This window comes from Budorcas taxicolor, chromosome 1 (genome assembly GCF_023091745.1).
Source record: "Budorcas taxicolor isolate Tak-1 chromosome 1, Takin1.1, whole genome shotgun sequence".
Taxonomy (NCBI): domain Eukaryota; kingdom Metazoa; phylum Chordata; class Mammalia; order Artiodactyla; family Bovidae; genus Budorcas; species Budorcas taxicolor.
Window position 1 is genome coordinate 157,993,847 of NC_068910.1, and position 21,817 is coordinate 158,015,663.

A 21,817-nucleotide genomic window follows, 5' to 3' on the forward strand; every position below is an offset into this window, starting at 1 on the left:
TTGGCCACCTCATGTGAAGAGTTGACTCATTGGACAAGACTTTGATGCTGGGAGGGATTGGGGGCAGGAGGAAAAGGGGACGACAGAGGGTGAGCTGGCTGGATGGCATCACTGACTCGATGGACATGAGTCTGAGTGAACTCCGGGAGTTGGTGATGGACAGGGAGGCCTGGCGTGCTGTGATTCATGGGGTCGCAAAGAGTCGGACATGACTGATCGACTGAACTGAACTAAACTGATGCTTCAAAGCAATAATATGTATATATACCTGTCTAAAATCCATTACATAAAATGAAATCTGCCAGGTAATATAAAGGCATTTTTCCATGCTTTTCTTTACATAGCAGGGAGAAAAATGAAAGAGAGAAGGAAGGAAGAAAGGGAGGGACAGTGGGTAGGTGGGAAGGAGGGTGAGAGGGAGAAGGAAGAAAGGAAGGAAGGAGACAAAGAAAGAAAGTTATTGGTATCACTGGTTGCTGTTAAAACACTTTCACAACAACCTATTTCTTTACATCAAAAATGACAGGTCCACCCCTGACTGGTATATTTCACTGTTGAAATTGTGGATCCTGCAAGTTCATATGAGATTTTTCAAAGTTAGCTTCAGGTTTGTCACTAGATTTAGGTCACAAATTTATCTAGTTTCTATTCTTTCAGTAAAAAAAAAATTTTTGCAAAGGATATTAGTTGAAAAACAATATTGATTTGTACTTGCATATGTCTAAAGCTGTCAGTGCCTTTTTGGGGTTGATAATGCCTGACACTGGAGATTTGAGTGAAGCTGGTTTGTCAACTGGGATGGTAAAAAGCCTATGCAAAGTAATTTTCCACTAAAGAAAATTGTCAAGATTGAAAGTACTCTGACTGTTATTGATTATATGGTAGCAGAAGTAGAGTTGCCTGAGCAAATGGTAGCTGGCTAACATACTGAAAACACAGAAAAGAAAATGCACTGTTAAGTTCAAGGCAAATGCAACATCACACACATAAAATTTTCTGTCATTTGATGAAAGAGTCTTGGAAAGTGAATACCAACTCTTCATCACTAACTTAACAACTCTAAGTGCAATAACCTGCAGTTTACACAGGCATTTTAATTTAGAAACAACAGTGATTTTCACCATGATTAAATTATTAACAGTAATCTCATTGAATCATTCTGTGTCAGGGAAAAACTCAGTAGGCCAAATGGCCAAAATTTTTCTGCAAAATTTTCCACCACAGCATGATAAATTCCTCCAAACTACTATTGAACTTTGCAACATTTTTGCCAATGCTTCTATTAGATATCACAGGGAAGTCTCTGATTCATTATACACATTGAAATTTCACAGATGAAATGTTGATTGTGACAACTGTTATGAGCACTTTTGAAAAGTGTCCCCATTATTTACCTCACTGAACAACGCATAATTCCCAACTGACTATGGGAGCAAGTAAATTATTTTGTTTGAATAAATCGATACATCCCCAAAGACTACAGTCTGACCAACTCTGACCATCATTTCAAACAATGACATCACCTTGTTATTTTAGAGCATGGTTGAAGACTATTCTTCTATGACTGAGAACATTAGCATTGTGGAGATAATATCAGACACCAGGACACACTGCCATGTGCCAGACCTACATAACATGTTCCTGTTTCTAGCTTATGCTCCCCAATCCATGCTTTTGCACTGGCCAACAATTACTTGGTGTACTTACAAGTAACTGAAGCTTCTGCATCTGTTACTGCAGGTAAAAAATAAAAAAGCAGGCAATAACACAATATGTGTGTGATTTAAGGAGCAGCTCCGCCAAAGCCTCTAATTGCTCTCAGGATCTGAATTGGCAAAACAGTAAGACATTCAACAAAAGGCTCTATGCAGGTAGGCCTATAAAACCTAATTATTTTTCACAAAGCAGACCATTCCATTTAAAATAAAAGAAAGCTATGAGCAATAAAGACCGTGCTATTAACAATTAGTCTTCTGCACACATGATTAGACTGAAAGAGATAAAGAACCCTCTAAATTTAATGGCGAACCCCATACTTCTGGCAGGGTTCAATATTCTGTGCTAATTATGTTGAAAGACCTTGTGCTACTTAAAAGTACTCAGACTGCCAAGTATGACACTATCTCCATGGATTCACTGTTAACATTTAACTTTGATATTAAAATATATTTGAATGTATGAATTCAAGAGTAATTTTTTTCTTACAATCATTTTAGGACTGGTTTTACGCCTTCACCAACTATAATATTTACTGATATGTATGTAATTCATCATTTCATAGAACTTAAAAAAAAGAAGGCAGAGAATCCTATTTTAAGGAGGAATGAAAATTCATCAGAGGGTCCACACAGTAAGTAAAGGCAATGCAAAAAGACTTCAGAGCAGAGAATCCAATCTGCTATTTACAAAATACGATCTTAAAACTTATTTTAAATGAATGATGCAAAAAAAGAAAAATCAGATTGGATCCATCAGAATCCAGGAAGAAATCCAGTGTGATTTTTTTTTTTTCATTAAATAGAATCATCATGCCCCTTTTTAAGTAGAAAAGACACTTATTTTTTCATATAGTTTTATACTAATTGGGTTGTATAAAGGGTACTTTGCTACTAGCATGCAAATGTAACTTTGGTTAATATAAATGGAAGTTATCTACACACCACAGCTGTGCAAAAGACCAAAGGTAAAGTTATTGGTAGTGTTTAATGGATGAGTTCTTAAAAATGAACTTAATATAATGTAAAAAAATTCTAGATTTATTAAGCATACAGAGGAAACACTATTTTTGCCATTTGAATGGGATGGTCAGGGATGCTCTCATTGTTTGTTGGACTGTATTTAATGTGTAAATGTTTATAATCTTTGTAAAATAAACGAGAATCCCATTGGCATTCAAATAATATTGCTTGAAAAGAAAACCATTTTAATTTTATTTCTGCATGTGTGCAAAAGGAAAACAAGTAAAAACAGTTTTAAAGCCACAGGGAAGCAGAAGAGTCTTTTATTCCCTCTTAACTGCACAATAGTTAGTGTCTCCATAGAAACTGATGGTATTGCAGTAACGTGTCATCAACAAACCTGGGCTTCTAAAATATACACAAGTATGTTTCTAAAGACATTGAGAAAGCATATAAATCTCTATAGAGCAAGAACGACAGCTCAAAATTATGATGGTCTCTTGGTGAAACTAAATTCTTTGTGGTCATCATCTTATTCAAAGACGGTATAGCTTATTAGAAACATTGCTTGGATGTTGTGATTGAAGACTTCTCTGCAGAATCTTGCTCTTGCAAGTTATTTATGTGCTTATGTCTGCCTTCCTAACAGGTACCAAGAGGGTAGGGGTCATGGTTTATCAGTTCATGACTGCTTCCCCTGTCTTGAATTCAGCAGGACATGTAGAAATTCTTGTTCTGAAATGATCCCCTCCCCACCTCTATCCCCTTACCCTCACATCCACTTTTACTCCTATTCCTTATCATAACATATAAAAACATTTCTTAAGCAACGGCCTTTTGTAGGCAAATATTTTCATATTATGAAACAGAGGCAGTTGAACAGAAATTACATATCTGTAGTCAGTTTTACTTAACCCCAAAGTTCGTCTTATTTGCACTAGCTGTGTGCATAAGTTACATTTATTGTAACTAGCTGTGTACCTTGAACAGATCATTTATCTCCTCTGGCTTTAGTTACTTCAGTGCAATAGGCTTATATCACTTAGATATATGCTATCTCTGTTATTTGAAAAGAACCAAGAGTATGGCTCTGGGTCCTGTCTGAATCCCTGTATTCTAACTGGAACCTCAATTATATATTTTAAAGTTAAAAAAAAAAAAAACACAACTATTAGTTTCTTGCTAACAAATTTTAGGGATTTTTAAATGCTATAAATTTATTATCTGACAGTTGTGAAGTCAGAAGTCCAAAATCAGATTCACTAGACTAAGTTTTAAGGGGTCAGCTGGGCTGCTCTATTTCTGGGGGATCTAGAATTGCTTCTTTGCCCTCTCCAGCTTTGAGAGGCTGCCCTCGTCACTGGCTCAAGGTTGCATCAGTATGCCTTTGGTTTACTTTCCTACATCTCTTCTGACCCTAATTCTCCTGCCTCCCTTTTAGGCACTTGTAATTACATTGGGTCCACCCAGATCAATCAGTTCAGTTCAGTCGCTCAATCATGTCCGACTCTTTGTGACCCGATGAACCACAGCACGCCGGGCCTCCCTGTCACCAACTCCCGGAGTCCACCCAAACCTACGTCCATCGAGTCGGTGATGCCATCCAACTGTCTCATCCTCTGTCATCCCCTTCTCCTCCTGCCCTCAATCTTTCCCAGCATCAGGGTCTTTTCAAATGAGTCAGCTCTTCGCATCAGGTGGCCAAAGTATTAGAGTTGCAGCTTCAACATCAGTCCACCCAGATAATCCAGCATAATCTTCCCTCCTCTATGTTTGTAACTTAATTACACCTACATATAAACTTTATATATAGAATAAACAACGAGGTCCAACTGTATAGCAGGAAGAACTATATTCAATACTCTATATAAACCATAGTAGAAAATAATATTAAAAAATGTGTAAATATAGATAGAGAGATAGATATGTGTAACTGAATCACTTTGCAGTATAGCAGTATTTAACATACATTGTATATGTTTTGTTGTTGTTCAGTCACTAAGTTGAGTACAACTCTTTGTGACTCCATGAACAACAGCATGCCAGGCTTCCCCATCCTTTACTATCTCCTGCAGTTTGCTCAAATTCATGCCCATTGAGTCAGTGTTGCTATTTAACCATTTCAATCTCTAGCTACTATACTTCAATTAAAAATAAATAATTATATCTACAAAGTTCCTTTTGCCATATAAGGTAACATATTCATAGACTCAGATTAGAACATGGACATCTTTGGGGAGAAACATTTGTCTCACTGTATACTTTAGAAAAACTTTGGATAAACGTTAACGGAATTTTCTGGCACCTTTGAGAAAGGCTAGATTTTAAGATTCCTATTCAGTTCAGTTCAGTTGCTCAGTCATGTTTGACTCTTTGTTACCTCATGGACTGCAGCACGCCAGGCCTCCTTGTCCATCACCAACTCCCAGAGTTTACTCAAACTCATGTCCATTGAGTCGGTGATGCCATCCAACCATCTCATCCTCTGTTGTCCCCTTCTCTTCCTGCCCTCAATCTTTCCCAGTATCAGAGTCATTTCAAACAAGGCAGCTGTTTGCATCAGGTGGCCAAGTATTGGAATTTCAGCTTCAACATCAGTCCTTTCAATGAACACTCAGGACTGATTTCCTTTAGGATGGACTGGTTGGATCTCCTTGCAGTCCATGAGACTCTCAGGAGTCTTCTCTAATACTATAGTTCAAAAGCATCAATTCTTCGGTGCTCAGCTTTCATTATAGTCCAACTCTCACATCCATACATGACCACTGGAAAAACCATAGCCTTGACTAGACAGACCTTTGTTGGCAAAATAAAGTCTCTGCTTTTGAATATGCTGTCTAGGTTGGTCATAACTTTTCTTCAGAGGAGCAAGCATCGTTTTATTTCATGGCTGCAGTCACCATCTGCAGTGATTTTAGAGGCCCCCAAAATCAAGTTTGCCACTATATTCACTATTTCTCCATCTATTAGCCATGAAGTAATGGGACCGGATGCCATGATCTTAGTTTTCTGAATGTTTAGCTTTAAGCCAACTTTTTCACTCTCCTCTTTCACTTTCAACAAGAGGCTCCCTAGTTCTTCTTCATTGTCTGCCATAAGGGTGGTGTCATCTGCAAATCTGAGGTTATTGATATTTCTCCCGGCAATCTTGATTCCAGCTTGTGCTTCTTCCAGCGCAGTGTTTCTCATGATGTACTCTGCATATAAGTTAAATAAGCAGGGTGACAATATACAGCCTTGACGTACTCCTTTTCCTATTTGGAACCAGTCTGTTGTTCCACCTTCAGTTCTAACTGTTGCTTCCTGACTTGCATAAAGATTCCTCAAGAGGCAGGTCAGGTGGTCTGGTATTCCCATCTCTTTCAGAATTTTCCACAGTTGATTGTGATCCACAGTCAAAGGCTTTGGCATAGTCAATAAAGCAGAAATAGATGTTTTTCTGGAACTTTCTTGCTTTCTATTAGATTTCTATTACTCACTCCCAAATACACACATTAGCAGTCTATTCTGATTTCTTCATAATTGATTGCTCTGCCAGATATCAGTCATATCTCTTATAGAAAAGTCTTTTGCATGCAAAAGATAAATCCTTTTATCTTTCAGAAGAAATGGCAGAAATCCTTGGAGACTGGGTTAGATTCAAGTATTAGCTAAACACCAAAAACACAAACACAAGCTTCTGCCTAAAAGTGACGCATTAGAGAGAAAAAGCAGACCTTTCGTTATGTGCATACGCCAAGAAAACTCCATGCAACTATGATAGAAGTTCTGAGTTCAACACCAGAAAGTCATTATGAAAACATAAACCACTACTGTTCAGCTTCCTTCATACAGTCTTAATGATGGTGGGATTTATTTGTTTCTACCTGTAGAGTACAAAGTACTTTATAGTAATATAAAGGTCTGAATATATCTTTTCTCACCTTGAGAAAGTCACTAACTAGGGTTCACAGCTATAACAAGGCAGTTTTCTATAAGATTTAATTAAAATGAACTAATCTGGCTCTTTTGATTGCTTTTAAAATTATCTTGTATTTTTCCAAGAAATGGAATGTTATAAAACCTAAGGAAATAGAGCACTGTTGCAGTAGTGATTAACGTGAGTACATTTACAAGAATTTTTACAGATATACAATTAACAATAATATTTTAGTATATTTCCCAGGAGCATGTGGCTTTTGGCATTTGGGAATACATTTCATTTTGCTGATTTACTCCATTGCTCATATCTTACCAAGTTATTTCCCTAAAGATGAATAACTAGCTATGCAGAGTCTCATCCTTTAGATGGGAAGAATGTAAATTTCCTCAGTTTGGTAGGTGAATTAGCTCTTTTTAGCCACAAAGGTCCACTTAATAAATGATGCTCCAGTGCCCTAAATGGTACCTCTGTGACCAGCAAAATCCTTCTTCCTTTTTCCTTTCATATCATATTCTAACTTTGCAATAGTGCGCAATTTTCTCCCCACTGGGGGAACAGGAAAGCTCATTATTTGTGAGGCATTTTACAATGTCTCTATTAGCCATTCCTCAAAAAATAACTTGCTGCTACTCTTATACCTTTCTACATTAATCTTTCCCTTCTTAGGGCATACAATGTTCTTGGTCATATTATAATTCCCATTTTTCAAGACAGAAAAACAAGTCAAGGTCACAGAGGTTATGATGACTCAGTTTTGGAGAGGAGGACTCAGACCTCTGACTTTAAACCTCCCATTCTATTGCTTAGCTGACTGAGACACTTAAATTCACTGCAAGGGCAACTTATTTCAAATAATCCATGAGAAAGCAGAACAGTTTTTACTTCTGACCTGGAAAAATCAGGCCATCTGGCTGCCCTCATGACACATTTGAATAAGAATATCAGGCTGGAAATTTAGGTCAAAGCAAGCCAAGAAGAAAAGGGCTTCACAAGAACAGACAGACATATTTAATGTCAGGTTGATTTTAGATAGGTCCTAAAACGTATAGATGTATGTTTTTAACTGTATTCATGACATTTAGTTTGGATTCTTTTATCTTATGTTCATGCTTGGTAAATCATCATGAAATCTGGGTTCTGAAATGGAAAAACAGATTAAGTAGGTAGAACACAGAATACAATTAAGATGCAGCAGTACCTACATTTTAAATATATAGCTATAAAGTTTTAAATCAGTCATACATGAGTTTGTTTTGAGGTAAGGCTTTGTAAGATGGAAACGGCAACCCACTCCAGTACTCTTGCCTGGAGAATCCCATGGACGGAGGAGCGTGGTGGGCTACAGTCCACGGGTCACAAAGAGTCGGACACGCTGAGCAACTTTCACTTTCACTTTGTAAGATGTGTTTTAAATGAGGTATCCCATACTTTTAAGGCCATGTCCTGTTTTTGGAAGGGAAATGTGTCTTACTATCCATATTATTATCAATTTGATTACAACTATGAATGCAAGTAGCGCCACCTAGGAAGCCCAGAATGGTACATACAACAGCTAAAATAAACAGTTCTCTTAAAATTATCTTACAGGCATGAGGTCACATGTGCTTCACAATTAATGTAATGATAGTAATTTAAATAAAAGAAAATTTAGATTAATTTTAGAATAACCTCCTTCAATTAGCTGTAAGAAATATTTTGACTATTATTAGAACAAATAAGGTAATTCTACATTACCAGTCAAAGTATATATTTGTCAGTCTTAATGTATGATAAGTTCATCTAAAAATGTTATTTAGAATGGACATTTGCCTTAATTTCCTCATTTTTTACACAATAGACAGTGTGTAAAATTGGGACAGTTAGGCACAATGAATAGATGTCCCTAAGATTGGCTATTGTAAGGATTTAACCATGGTGTACGAGTATGACCAAACAGTAATCCAAGAAATAATTTGGCCATGATTAAGGGATAGAGGGTTGTAGTTTTTGGTGTTAAGAATTTCAGGTACTTTTTTTTCATAATACAGAAAAATTATAATGCAAACTACTACTTTTTGAGGATATATTTATTTTGTATGGACTACATGGTATGATAAAGAACAAAGTATAGATTAAGAACTGAATTAATATGGTAATCAATTGAATCTGAGAAGCGACTATCCTTTTAAGGCACTTTTCCGTCAGTGGGTGAAGTCTTAACCATCGAAAGGGAATATTTTGTTGTTCTCCCATTAGAAAGTGCATGAATCCATTAGGTTACCAGAATCTGTTTAATGGAATGGTCTGAAAGGTCTCTTATTTCTTATCATTAGAAGAATCAGTATTCAAAAGAACACCTGAGCCCTGATTTTATTTTCACTTGTATATGGGAAAAAAAAATCTTCAATTTGATAACTCAGTATTACAATATAATTCCTTTGTTGCCTGAATTTCCATTCTTAAGCAAAAAAAGAAACACCACCATTATCACCAAGTAGCATTTATTGGCTGGCTAATCACTACAGAAAAATACAAATCTCCACAAATCCACGATCGCCTGCAACGAAGCTATGATCCTCCTAATAATTTATGGGCTGACACAATAAAATGTGAAAAAGCAGACAGTCTGTAAACTACCTAGAGTAAAGCATGAAGGAATTTTTTCTCACTTCTTAAGCCGTATGTTAATGCTTTTAGTCCACTAGTTACCATTCATTGCAGTACACACATTTACGAAATGGCCCAGTAATCTGAAAATATATAAATGTGACACTGAAAGGTGAATAATTTACCCTCTAATCACAGAGATTCTAGTCTATACAGAAGAACAGACATGAAAATTAGAGTTAAAATCGTTTTCCCTCTCCCTATCTAACAAATGGCAGAGACACTTGAATATTGCTCTCAATCTTATTTAAAAATTCCATAAAATCAGATAACAGGAGTCAAAAATCATCACTAATTCATATATAATAACCTTTATTATCACCAAATTATATTAAAACACTGTGTACAAGATACTTTGCATGCATTATTTATATTTTTCACAAAAGATCTTATGAGGTAAGCACTATTTATAACTGCATTTTCTTTTTTACCAGATGTAGAAATTGAGGGCTTCTCCGGTGGCTCAGATGGTGAAGAATCTGCCTGCATTGCAGGAGACTCGGATTCAATACCTGGGGTGGGAAGATCTCCTGAAGCAGGGAATGTCAATCCACTCCAGTATTCTTGCCTGGAGAATTCCGTGGATAGAGGAGTCTGGCAAGCTACGTCTATGAGGTGTCAAAGAGTCGGACTAAGTGACTAACACTTGCATGTGTAGCAATTTTGGTTTAAAAGGTAAAATATTGTAACTTCCTTGATGTCACATAGAATTTCACAGGAAATTCAGAGCTCCAAAAATTCCACACACACACAAAAAAAAAAAAAAGAAAGAAAAAGAAAAGAATCACTGGTCTACTCCCAAACCTATGTTTCTCACACAGCACCATGTTGACTCTCATCAGAATTCTCTATAGACAGCTATAAAATTAAAATACGTAATTAAAATATGTATATGTTAGCCAATAGAAGACAGCATAAAAACTGGAGAGAAACACGTAAGTTTCCCCATGATCAAAACCAATGTGGTAATGTTACTTTTGATGGCATTTTTAAAGATATATGAGAAGAGCAGCATTAATAAGTATAGACAAGGATGATGCACTTGGGCCTCCTCTGTGGCTATGGTAGACTATCAAATTTTGGCAATTATATCTTTACAACAATCCTATTCTTATCTGGCAAAACACTTCTATAGAGCATGTTCCTCTGTTAGGTATTTATTCTATAATATTGTAGAACTCCTTGTAGGTGAATAATGATCATCACATAATCATGGAAATACCTTCAGAAACTGAGAATTTTCTGTTCACGTGGCGCAACATGTCTCTGTGGCTCAATCGCATAAGAAACAAGTAAACAAGTCTAATTAGTGTTCTTTCAATTGTCAATGGGGCATATTCCTAGATAAAGGAAAAGAAAAAGAAGGTAAAGGATAGAAAAGGACTCAGAAGAGTAGCAAACAGGGTTGTTTGTTCAGCACTTGTCTTCCACCTTCTAGAAACTTCAGCCTACTCTCTCCTCATAAATAGTTCTCATATGAATGTTCACTTTAGCTCAGAATGACTCCATTCTTGGGCCACAGATGATTAGTTCAGTCTTGGGAGCTAACACAGTCATTCTTCCACTATGTCATCAGAGAAGTTAAAGTGTTCAGGGAGGCACTGAAGGCAAGATACCAAGATAAACAGAAACAAAATGTCAGGAGAGAATGTTGTCAGCATTCAATCTTTGGTTGTTATTCCTGAGGGCCAGTTGCCCCTATATCATTACACAGTTTTATGGTTCACTATTTTCTTGAAATATATAATCTAATAGATTTCCAGTTTTTTATCAAGTTAGTTGGAACTAAATTTCTACGTAGGCACAACTCACAAATAAATGGCTACCATATATTAAGTATCTCAATATATGCTGGGCACTATGGCAAGTCATAAACAGCATATTAAAAAACCAGAGACATCACTTTGACAGCAAAGGTCCATCTAGTCAAAGCTACATTTATTCAGTAGTCATATACAAATGTGAGAGCTGGACTATAAGAAAGGTTGAGCAACAAAGAATTGATGCTTTTGAACTGCAATGCTGGAAAAGACTCTTGAGAGTCCCTTAGACAGCAAGGAGATCAAATCCATCCATCCTAAAGGAAATCAACCCTGAATATTCATTGGAAGTATTGATGCTGAAGCTGAAGCTCCAAAACTTTGGCCACCTGCTGCAAAAAACCGACTCATTGGAAACATCTCTGATGCTAGGAAAGAACGGAAGGCAAGAGAAGCAGGGGACAACATAGGATAAGATAGTTGGATGGCATTACCGACTCAATAGACATGAGTTTGAGTAAACTCTGGAGATAGTGAAGAACAGGGAAACCTGGCTCGGGGACACAACTTTGCGAATGAGAAACAACAATGACAGGCATTTCACAAACTTTCTCTCTAATGTTTTCAGACATCCTATAATAAAGGTATTATTCTCTGCATTTTACAGGTAGAGAGAGAAACTGAGCGCAAGTCAGAGATTGAATTGCCCAAGATTTTACTGCAAGAGTGAGAAAGACAAAACTGACTCACAGATATGCTTCCTATATCTAAACCAGAAAGTGTATGGACTACTCACTGATACCTGATCAAAAAAAAAACAAAAACAAAAACGTGCAGAGGTAGCAGACCAGTGTAAACAGCACTGGAAAACACCAGCATCAGAAGATTCCAATATGAGGGCAAGTTTTGCCACTAAAACTTTATCAATAACTCAAAGCAATTAATGGGTGGTAATAAAACCCAGATTTGAATGTATCCCATGAGTGGCACTGTTTTTGAGAAAGACTTTGTGAGGCAGTCTGGGAACCTAATCACCATTTTCTACATAAAAATATATATGTATTTTTTTTTACTTCCAAGCTATTGACTAACAAGTGAGTGTTAGGACACAACTCCTTTGAAACTTGGGGTCTGACTGTATTAATACTGCTCATGTTGATAGAATTTTGAAAATTATAGAAGTATATTTTCAAAGCACTTTAGATACTGAAGATAAATAGTCTTCCTTATTTTTCTTCTGAAAAATTAATTTATTTTGAAATACATTATTTATTGACAACTTTATTTGGCCATAAAATATGTAATATTTTAAAAATTGACTAGTTTATAAAACATTGGAAGTCTTTGACTATAAGGCTCCATATGCTCAGTCCTGTGGACTGTAGCCCATCAGGCTCCTCTGTCCATGGGATTCTCCAGGCAGGAATCCTAGAGTGGGTTGTCATTTCCTCTTCCAGGGGATCTCCCTGACCAGGGATTGAACCCACATCTCTTATGTTTCCTGCACTGGCAGGCAGATTCCTTTCCAGTGAGCCTGTTGGAGAGTCCATATAAGACTCCACATATATAATTAAATGCCTCTGCTGCTGCTGCTGCTCTAAGTCGCTTCAGTTGTGTTGAACTCTGTGCAGCCCCATAGATGGCAGCCCACCAGGCTCCCCCGTCCCTGGGATTCTCCAGGCAAGAACACTGGAGTGGGTTGCCATTTCCTTCTCCAATGCAAAAAAGTGAAAAGTGAAAGTGAAGTCACTCAGTTGTGTCCGATTCTTCGTGACCCCATGGACTGCAGACTACCAGGCTCCTCCACCCATGGGATTTTCCAGGCAAGAGTAATGGAGTGGGTTGTCATTGCTTTCTGCAAATGTCTCTGCTGCTGCTGCTGCTAAGTCACTTCAGTCGTGTCCAACTCTGTGGGAAAGTGTCAAATAACAAAGCTAAAATGTCTCAATATCATTACTAAGAAAAGGGAGGACAAATAAAGATATAGTAGAATTGCATAAACCTACAAGTTTTCAACAGCTCAGTTATCTGTCTGCACTTTAGCAGCATGCTGGCAAAAGAATATGTTTTTATTTTCCACTTTTGAAATTCATTTTTGCCCATATTCTTAACAGAAATTGGTTGTGCAAACACAGCAAGTGTGTTCTGTCATAGTCAATAAAAGGCAACAGAAAATTACACATGAGAATAACCTTCCAATCAGGATCATTGCATACATATGCTGAGAGTCTCCATTTAATAATCTTACTTTTCAATTTACAATCAAGGCAGAAATCCATCAGGCAAGTAATATTTTCAATGATGCCTATGTAACAATGGCAGGCTTTCACTCTGATATTAGAAACTAAGCACAAAAGCACATCTTATTTACCCAACCATACACTCTGACAAACAAAACCTTGTGCAATGTTGCTTCATTTTGCAGCACAAGACAATCTAATAACAAAGTACGACTCGTTGAATCAATTTATATCTCGATTTAGCTGAAGTTTTCAATGGTACTCCTCAATATGTGACAACGCACCAAACACACTGAGACACCAAGTAGGACTTTGTCATTATGGTTCACAGGCTTTCAGCACACCACTTGCCCCTCAAGTGTCCAAATCATTTTCACCTTGCTTAGCACCTCTATATTACGTATAATTTAATTGGTGATTCATCTGGTCAAGTTTTGTCCTATCCTACCCTAACAATGAATCTGACTTAAACATATAGAAAAAATAGGTATAATTGATAATTGATCTTACTTAACTTAAAGCAGGAGAAGGCAATGGCACCCCACTCCAGTACTCTTGCCTGGAAAATCCCATAGACGGAGGAGCCTGGTGGGCTGGAGTCCATGGGGTTGCTAAGAGTCAGACAGGACTGAGCGACTTCACTTTCACTTTTCACTTTCATGCATTGGAGAAGGAAATGGCAACCACTCCAGTGTTCTTGCCTGGAGAATCCCAGGGACAGGGCAGCCTGGTGGGCTGCCGTCTATGGGGTCGCATAGAGTCAGACACGACTGAAGCGACGCAGCAGCAGCAACTTAAAGCAAGAGGAAAAACCCCTTCAGTTTTATAACACTTTTAACCAGCAATAACCAACATATGTCTCACAAAATCACTAACAGGGTCAGTCAACTCCCTGTTGATATTTTAGGATTCAGTTTCCTCTGGATTCTCCTCATGCTTTTCTAGGATTGTTTTTCCCTACTATTTTCCTATATCTTCATTTTGCTGTCAGTGAGTGGTCCTTAGAGTGTATTCTTTTATATTTTATAAATTTCATTCTGCAGCATGCATGAATTAAGGTACCCATAATAAGAATTTTCAAATCACTTTTATCTTGTTCTCCAATGTAATATATACAACATCCCCTGAAAACATTTGCTCTGGAGACCCCAAACAAAACCCAAGAACAACTTTTTTCTTGGTAAATTTACTAATTTTTTTCATCTTCCTAACCACAATTTCCTATTTTCCTTTTGTTCATTATTTTCCATGTTTTCAACTCCACGTATTATTTATCCATGATTCTGTCCTATAGCAAGTATTAGAGAAAAAAATATTTAATTCACATTATTAAATTCAGGAGAATAAAGGCTAATATGAATAAAAGTTCCAATAAAGTACAAATAAATGCAGGTTGCTAAAGTGATGCCTAGAGAAATTCTCTTCAATAAACAGATAATTTAACTTATAAATATCATATCAGTATTTCAGCACCTTTTTATGTACTGTTTGAAGTACTCATAAAGTTTAAACTCAGACTAAATGCTATTTTCTAATTAGTCTTAATAAATCTGGAAAACCCTTTGACCTTTATCAGAGAGCTCAATCTAAAATCCTGCAACCTGAATGAAAGTGGGCCTGCAGATAGATGTTTGCTTTTCTGGCCCAAAGATAAAATGTAAGTTGGATCTGAATACATGTGGGTGGGTTATTTACTCTTTATTTTCCTATGTGCACCATCATTCTCCTTTGCTTTGACCTCTGATAAGTTATAGACTTTTGCTACTACCTATGTAGGAATTTGGGGAAAAAACACTCGTTGCCTGTAAATGATAGGAAAATTTCATTTCAGTTCCACCTTGAAATTTATAGTTAAAACCTACTTCCAGTCCTTAAGAAGACTGACTTTACAGATGGTTCACTGGTCACCAGAAATACTACCTCCAAGATAGCAAGATCCTCAGTATTTCATCTTATTCTGCTTCAAGATGTCAAAATTACTCACTAATATTTTTCCATGAAATTATGTTACAAAGATCCCTACATCACCTTCTCATGATTTTAATTCTTAACCACTCTCACAGTGTCCTCTTGAGGAAATTATGTAACAAACTCTCCAGGACCACAAATTTGTACTGCGTGAAACAGTAAAGATATTTGATTCAACTGAATTGCCCCACCCCACCTGTGGGAAAGACAGTTGTGTCATCAGCTCTTTCTGAAATTAGAAAGAGCTTTTCTCTATATACAGTAGCTGTTAATGGGACCATGACTCCTTTATTTCTATCAGCCTTCTTTCCATTTCATTTAACCCTGTTCATATAGACCACCTTCACAGATGTGTTCTAAGGATTAGAGCTAATCCAACTAAAGAGTTGAAAGTGTCTTGCAAAAAAAAAAAAAAAAAAAAAGTACTTTATACTTAGCTTTTAAGTATTATATTATCATTTTCAGTTCAGTTCAGTTTAGTTCAGTCGCTTAGTAGTGTCCGACTCTTTGCGACCCCATGAATCCCAGCACGCCAGGCCTCCTTGTCCATCACCAACTCCCGGAGTTCACTCAGACTCGCGCTCATCAAGTCTGTGATGCCATCCAGCCATCTCATCCTCAGTCATCCCCTTCTTCTCCTGCCCCCAACCCCTCCCAGCATCAAAGTCTTTTCCAATGAGTCAGCTCTTCACATGAGGTGGCCAAAGTATTGGAGTTTCAGCTTTAGCATCATTCCTTCCAAAGAAATCCCAGGGTTGATCTCCTTCAGAATGGACTGGTTGGATCTCCTTGCAGTCCAAGGGACTCTCAAGAGTCTTCTCCAACACCACAGTTCAAAAGCATCAATTCTTCGGCGCTCAGCCTTCTTCACAGTCCAACTCTCACATCCATACATGATCACTGGAAAAACCATAGCCTTGACTAGATGGACTTTTGTTGGCAAAGTAATGTCTCTGCTTTTGAATATGCTATCTAGGTTGGTCATAACTTTTCTTCCAAGGAGTAAGCGTCTTCTAATTTCATGGCTGCAATCATTTCAGTTCATATTAAATTCAAGTAGCTCACCTTTGCCTTCAGGGTTCTGTAGCTTTCTGTGCACTTGTAAATCTCAGCTATCAAACACATTTCTAAAATAATATACAAGTTAAACTGGTAGGTTACCAAGGATTTTTGACACCCACTGAAGATGTCTGATCTGTACTTCAGAGAAATGTGGTTGAAAAAAGTCAAAGTTCACGTTTATATGGTATTCTGTAATTTCAAAGATCACTTGCTATATTATACAGCAGTCATATGGTAATTGGGACTCAGGGATAATTATCAGTTACTTTATATGCCACATATGTGAACATATCATAGCTTTTTAAAAAATAATTGAGTAAAAATGCATGTTTGCCATGCACAGAGAAGTGGTAACTGCCAAACAAGGTTTACAGCTTACTTATTTTATACTTGAAAAGACAGGGACTACTTAAACAAGTGATGCAACGATGCCTACAAGGTTAATATAAGAAAATGGGCTTAACAAAATGTTAGCTTTAAATAAGACCTTCTCATCTCTAGAAACTAAAATTAAGGAAATTATAATGATGCCAGATTTTTTAAAGATGTCAATTTTTGACATAATCAGTACACTAAGTTTATTTATACATGGAATTTTACTAATTATTCCTACCAGAAAAATAAATCTACTAATTTCTGATATATTAAATCCACAGCATGCAAAATATATGCATCCAAGAGCAATGAAATTAATTTTGTTTTTAATTATAAAGATATGCATTGTGCTAGGCCATCTCGGCTTTCACATGACTGAAGTCCTTCTGGAAAAAGAAATCCAACTTGTCCATTATCACCCAGGAGCCAACAACTCTTCAAAAACTTCCAACAGTGAAAACATTTCACCTAGAGGAAATATTTGTTGTTGCTGCTTCATTTTGTTTTATTTTTTAGACAGATCAATATCATTCAGATCATTGGTAAATCTAGCATACACTCAGTCTAGAAAACACCACCCATGGTCAAAAGTGCAATAGAAACCATTTGTACTGATTCCATATTTGATCTCAACATAAGCTCTGGAGAGGATGCAAGGTCTCTTCTAAACTTCAACATTTATTTATTTATGAGTTGATACCTGGGTCATATGTTTTCCCAGTATTCCTTAAAGATATGGATTGAGCATCAATGTACTCAGATCTATTCTAGAATATAATATACAACGCCTTCCTACAGAGATCTTATTTTCCATCACTGCACAAAAGAAACTCTGGGTTACTGAATGTGACCATATAATAAAACAAGCAAAAAACTATTTAAAGAGTCAATTATCAATTAAGAATAAAGAATTAGGGAGGGTGCTAATTTTGTAGTAAATGCAATGGGATGCAGGTGAGAGAAAGAAAATGATAGAGAGAGAAGCAGAACGCACATTGACTAAATCAATCAGAAAAGAAAAGCTTCAGAGATGGAGAGGCTGGAACTGGCATTTGAAGGAAAATGGGCTAAAGAGAAGTAGGAAGAAAGGAAAAGAAACTTCCGGTTGGGAAAACGGTGTGAGCAAAGGACAGGAGTAGGAATATTCCCTAAATGTTATATCACAGAAGCCAACAATGGCTCCCAATTATCCTTTGAATATAATTAAAATTCCTAATCATCAGCTTCAAAAGGCCTACCTCCCCATCACCTAGATCCTACAGCTAATACTGCATTCAGGTTTATGAATTTAACTCCAGAGTTATCACTTCTGCAATCTCTAAAACTTCTCCTAAGGTACTTCTCTAAGGCACCACAGCGTGTTCAACTCAAAATTTCAAAAATGATTTAAACTCAAGCCTTTCTGTCTTTGGTTCCCTTCACTAACCACTGCTGGAGGACAGACAACTAGTCTTAGCAAACTGTGTAGTGTGCAGGATAGTGTATAATGTGCTCAGTTGTGTCCGACTCTTTGCGACCCCAAGGGTTGTAGCCCGCCAAGCTCCTCTGTCCATGGGATTTTCCAAGCAAGGATATTGGATTGGGTTGCCATTTCTTTCTCTAGGGGATCTCCCTGACCAAGGAAATGGACCTGCAGCTCCTGCTGCATCTCCTCAATTGCAGCTTTGTTTTGTTTTGTTTTTGTTTTTTGTTTTTTTTTAATCACTGAGCCACCAGGGAAGATCCTCTTCATATACAAAACATAATTTGCGTTTATGCTTCACTGTGCTTTATTCTTCCATGCATTCAGTGTTGTTTTAAACAGAAGCAGAAACTAAATATTTCATTAACTAGATTAGATTATGAGGCCCTTGAACCACTTATGTACCAGGGAATTTCTATTAGATCTAGAATCAGGGATTTTTATTACATACTTCATGCATTTATTCACCAAACATTTACTGATAACTGTGAGCAAAGCACAATATACATTTATAGTATATAGTATTTGGACCACAGAATGATTTCAACTCAGTGGGAAACCAAACAGTAATGTCAACAGTATGTGAAAAATATATGAGATTTATATATGACGCAATTTCAGGAGTTGAGAGCTTATTTCTAGATGTGGTATTCAGAATTAGATTCATCAATAAGAATGTCTCTGAGCTGGACAAGAATTATAATGCCTAGAAATGAGAGGAGATGACAATCTAGGAATGCAGAACAAAACAAAAAAACAACATAAAGGTATGAAATACGTAAGCTATGACGGAGGTGGTGAGCAGCCTAGTTTAAATGGAGCAGAGTATATTTAATTGCATAAGATTTTATACAAACCAGTCCAATTTGCACTCACTTCAGAATCACTATAATTATTATTTTTAAGTGTCACCTGTGAAATGGGTTCACCAGAAAGGATTCTGGAGTTCTGCCTTAACTCCTGAGTCTGCCAGTAACTAACTGATTAATATTTTTAAAGTTCTAAGTCTCATTTTCTTTAAATATAAACAAAAAATTAGAAGCACCCATTATCTTCAAATTTCCAATATTCCCTGCTTTAAGAACCTATTTACTTTTTTTTGGTACACTCATTTCTGTTTATTTATAGTTATTTATCTGTGTCCATTCTCCACAAATAGAATGTGGACTCCATGAACGTAGGGATCATTTCTACCCTCTCCACCACTGTATTCTAAATACTTAATCTAGTGGGGATATAGTTTGAAAATTATCAGTGTTTTTTTATCATGTGAAGAGGATTTTTATCTTGTAGTTCACCCAAAACACCTAATTGAATGGGGCGAGGTAGAATAGGACGACTAGTATTTGTTTAAGATGAAATACAAAAAGGGAAAAGAAACGGAGATAAAAATAAGCTTTTGGTAGTCAAAATCTGATTTTTCTGTACATCTAAACTTTGCATTATTTTATCTTGAGAAATATGTCAAAATTAATTTGGCTCCTCTTGAGGGTAATGAGGATCAGACTTGGCAGAGTCAACAGGAAAAGGCTATGGAGCCAAATCCCACTCTCCCCTTTCTGGCCCCAGAGAATATTGGAAAAAAGTTAAAGTTGAACAGCCATTCCAGTAGATGTGTGTCGTGACTTTCCAGATTGTCCAAAAGATAGGGAGGAGCATCAGGTAAGTGGGAGGAACCTTAAGAGCCGAGTGGAGCTTGTACTAGTTGAGAGCTCTACCATTACTCGATCTAGTCTCTGTAACTTTGGAAGAAGCCAACTCATGGGATACCCCACATGGTCTTGGAACACAGCTTAATCTCATACTGTTAGATGAAGAAGTAATCACACAAATAAAGGCCCTTGGGTTGGTTTTGCCAGATTGCAAGCACTATCTGAAGGCTTCCCAAGTGGCCCAGTGGTAAAGAATTTGCTTGCCAATGCAGAAGACCTGAGTTCTATCCCTGGGTGGGGAAGATCCCCTGGAGTAGGAAATGGCAATCCACTCCAGTATTCTTGCCTGGAAAATTCCACGGACAGAAGGAGACTGGAGGGCTATAGTCCAAGGAGTCACAAAGGGTTGCACATGACTGAGCACACACATGCAAAGCACTGTCTCATATGGTCAAGATATTGAGTTGAGAACCACCGAGCCTGCTATGCAATCACCAGGACGATATAGAAGAATCCAGAAAAGTAGGTGAAGTGAATCAGAGCAGAAACCAGGGTCCAACTTCCTTGGAGCCGAATGGGGCCAGTGTAGTCAGTCAGAGGAGATCAAGATCTATCAGGATGGGACATAAACTGAACTAGCTGTAAATATCAATCACAAATAATTGGTTCACTCACATGGAAGGTGCAGCAACTAAATCTGGCAACAGGATACTGAAATGCAGAAACTCACCATTTGCCATAGTCTCACATATAACACCGTTCCAAATACTCCTGATACAACTTTAGGGAGGAAAAGGCAGTAATAAAATTTTATTTCAGAAAGTAGCAATTTGTCCATGAGATTTTGAAGCCTAATTTTGAATACTGACTATAAGACTATTTAAAACAGATTGGAAGTTTAACTAATTTTTAACCAGTAGAGGAAGGCAAGAGTAATTTTCCTACACAGCCAGTTAGAATATGAGTTAGACCATGTGATTTGCCTACAGTATCTTTAATAACATAGTGTCTGGCACATGTGTAGTATTCAATAAACACCCTTATTTTAATAACTAAACCAATTAAATGGCTCTCTAAGTAACTATGATTCTTTAATTCCACGGTATTACTAAAATTAAGTAGAAAATACAAATGACCTTTTAGTTGTTCTCTGCTTCCCAGCCCTGACGAGGCCAAAATTCAAATCCCAATGAATCATTAACTTGGTCTAAGCTTACTAAAACTTACTACCTCAGGACAACAAACACATTAAGAAGATTCTATTGCCTTTTCGGAAGCCATTAACAAATCCTTACATCAGTATTTAAGGAAATTTCCATAACAAAATTTCTAGCATTCATGGGCCTCCCTGATGGCCCAGCTGGTAAAGAATCCACCTGCAATGTGGGAGACCTGGGTTCAACCCCTGGGTTGGGAAGATTGCCAGGAGGAGGGCACAGCAATCTCTTCCAGAATTCTTACCTGGAGAATCCCCATGGAAAGAGAAGCCTGGCAGGCTATAGTCCATGAGAGCTCAAAGAGTTGGACACATCTGAGCAACTAAGCACACATATTTGACTTATCGATCTGCAAAACATGTTCAACAAATACTGTGGCATGTAGTGTCATTTAATATTTGAAGAAAAGGGCCTTGAAAAGTCCAAGCACACTCTCACTCAGACTCAGTTTAGGTCCACAACTCAACAAATACATTTCTATGTATGAACCACAGAACACCCATAAGATCAGGCATTTTAAATACTGGAATGTATTATTATTGGAGAAGGAAATGGCAACCCACTCCAATATTCTTGCTGGGAAAATTCCAGACAGGAGCCTAAAGGGCTACAGTTCATGGGGTCACAAAGAGTTAGACATGACTGAGCAACTGAACAACAATGTCTCACTATTGCATTCCCTACTGTTGATTTTAGACCTTTCTTAGAACACTATTTCTTGAATTTAACTCAGATTTTAAAACTAGTCTCAGATTTTTAAACTAGTATGCGATTAGAGTGGCTGGTGCCCTCTAGACTGTTTCATGTTGGTTTGTTTCTAATTTGGGAGCCTCTT

The 21,817-nt window shown here is 37.2% G+C and overlaps 1 protein-coding gene across 1 annotated transcript in view; it reads right to left on the minus strand.

The window, feature by feature from the left end:
- Positions 1 to 21,817, minus strand: part of NLGN1 (neuroligin 1) — a 755,412-nt gene that overhangs the window by 640,068 nt on the left and 93,527 nt on the right. The gene's annotated exons all lie outside the window — the stretch shown is intronic.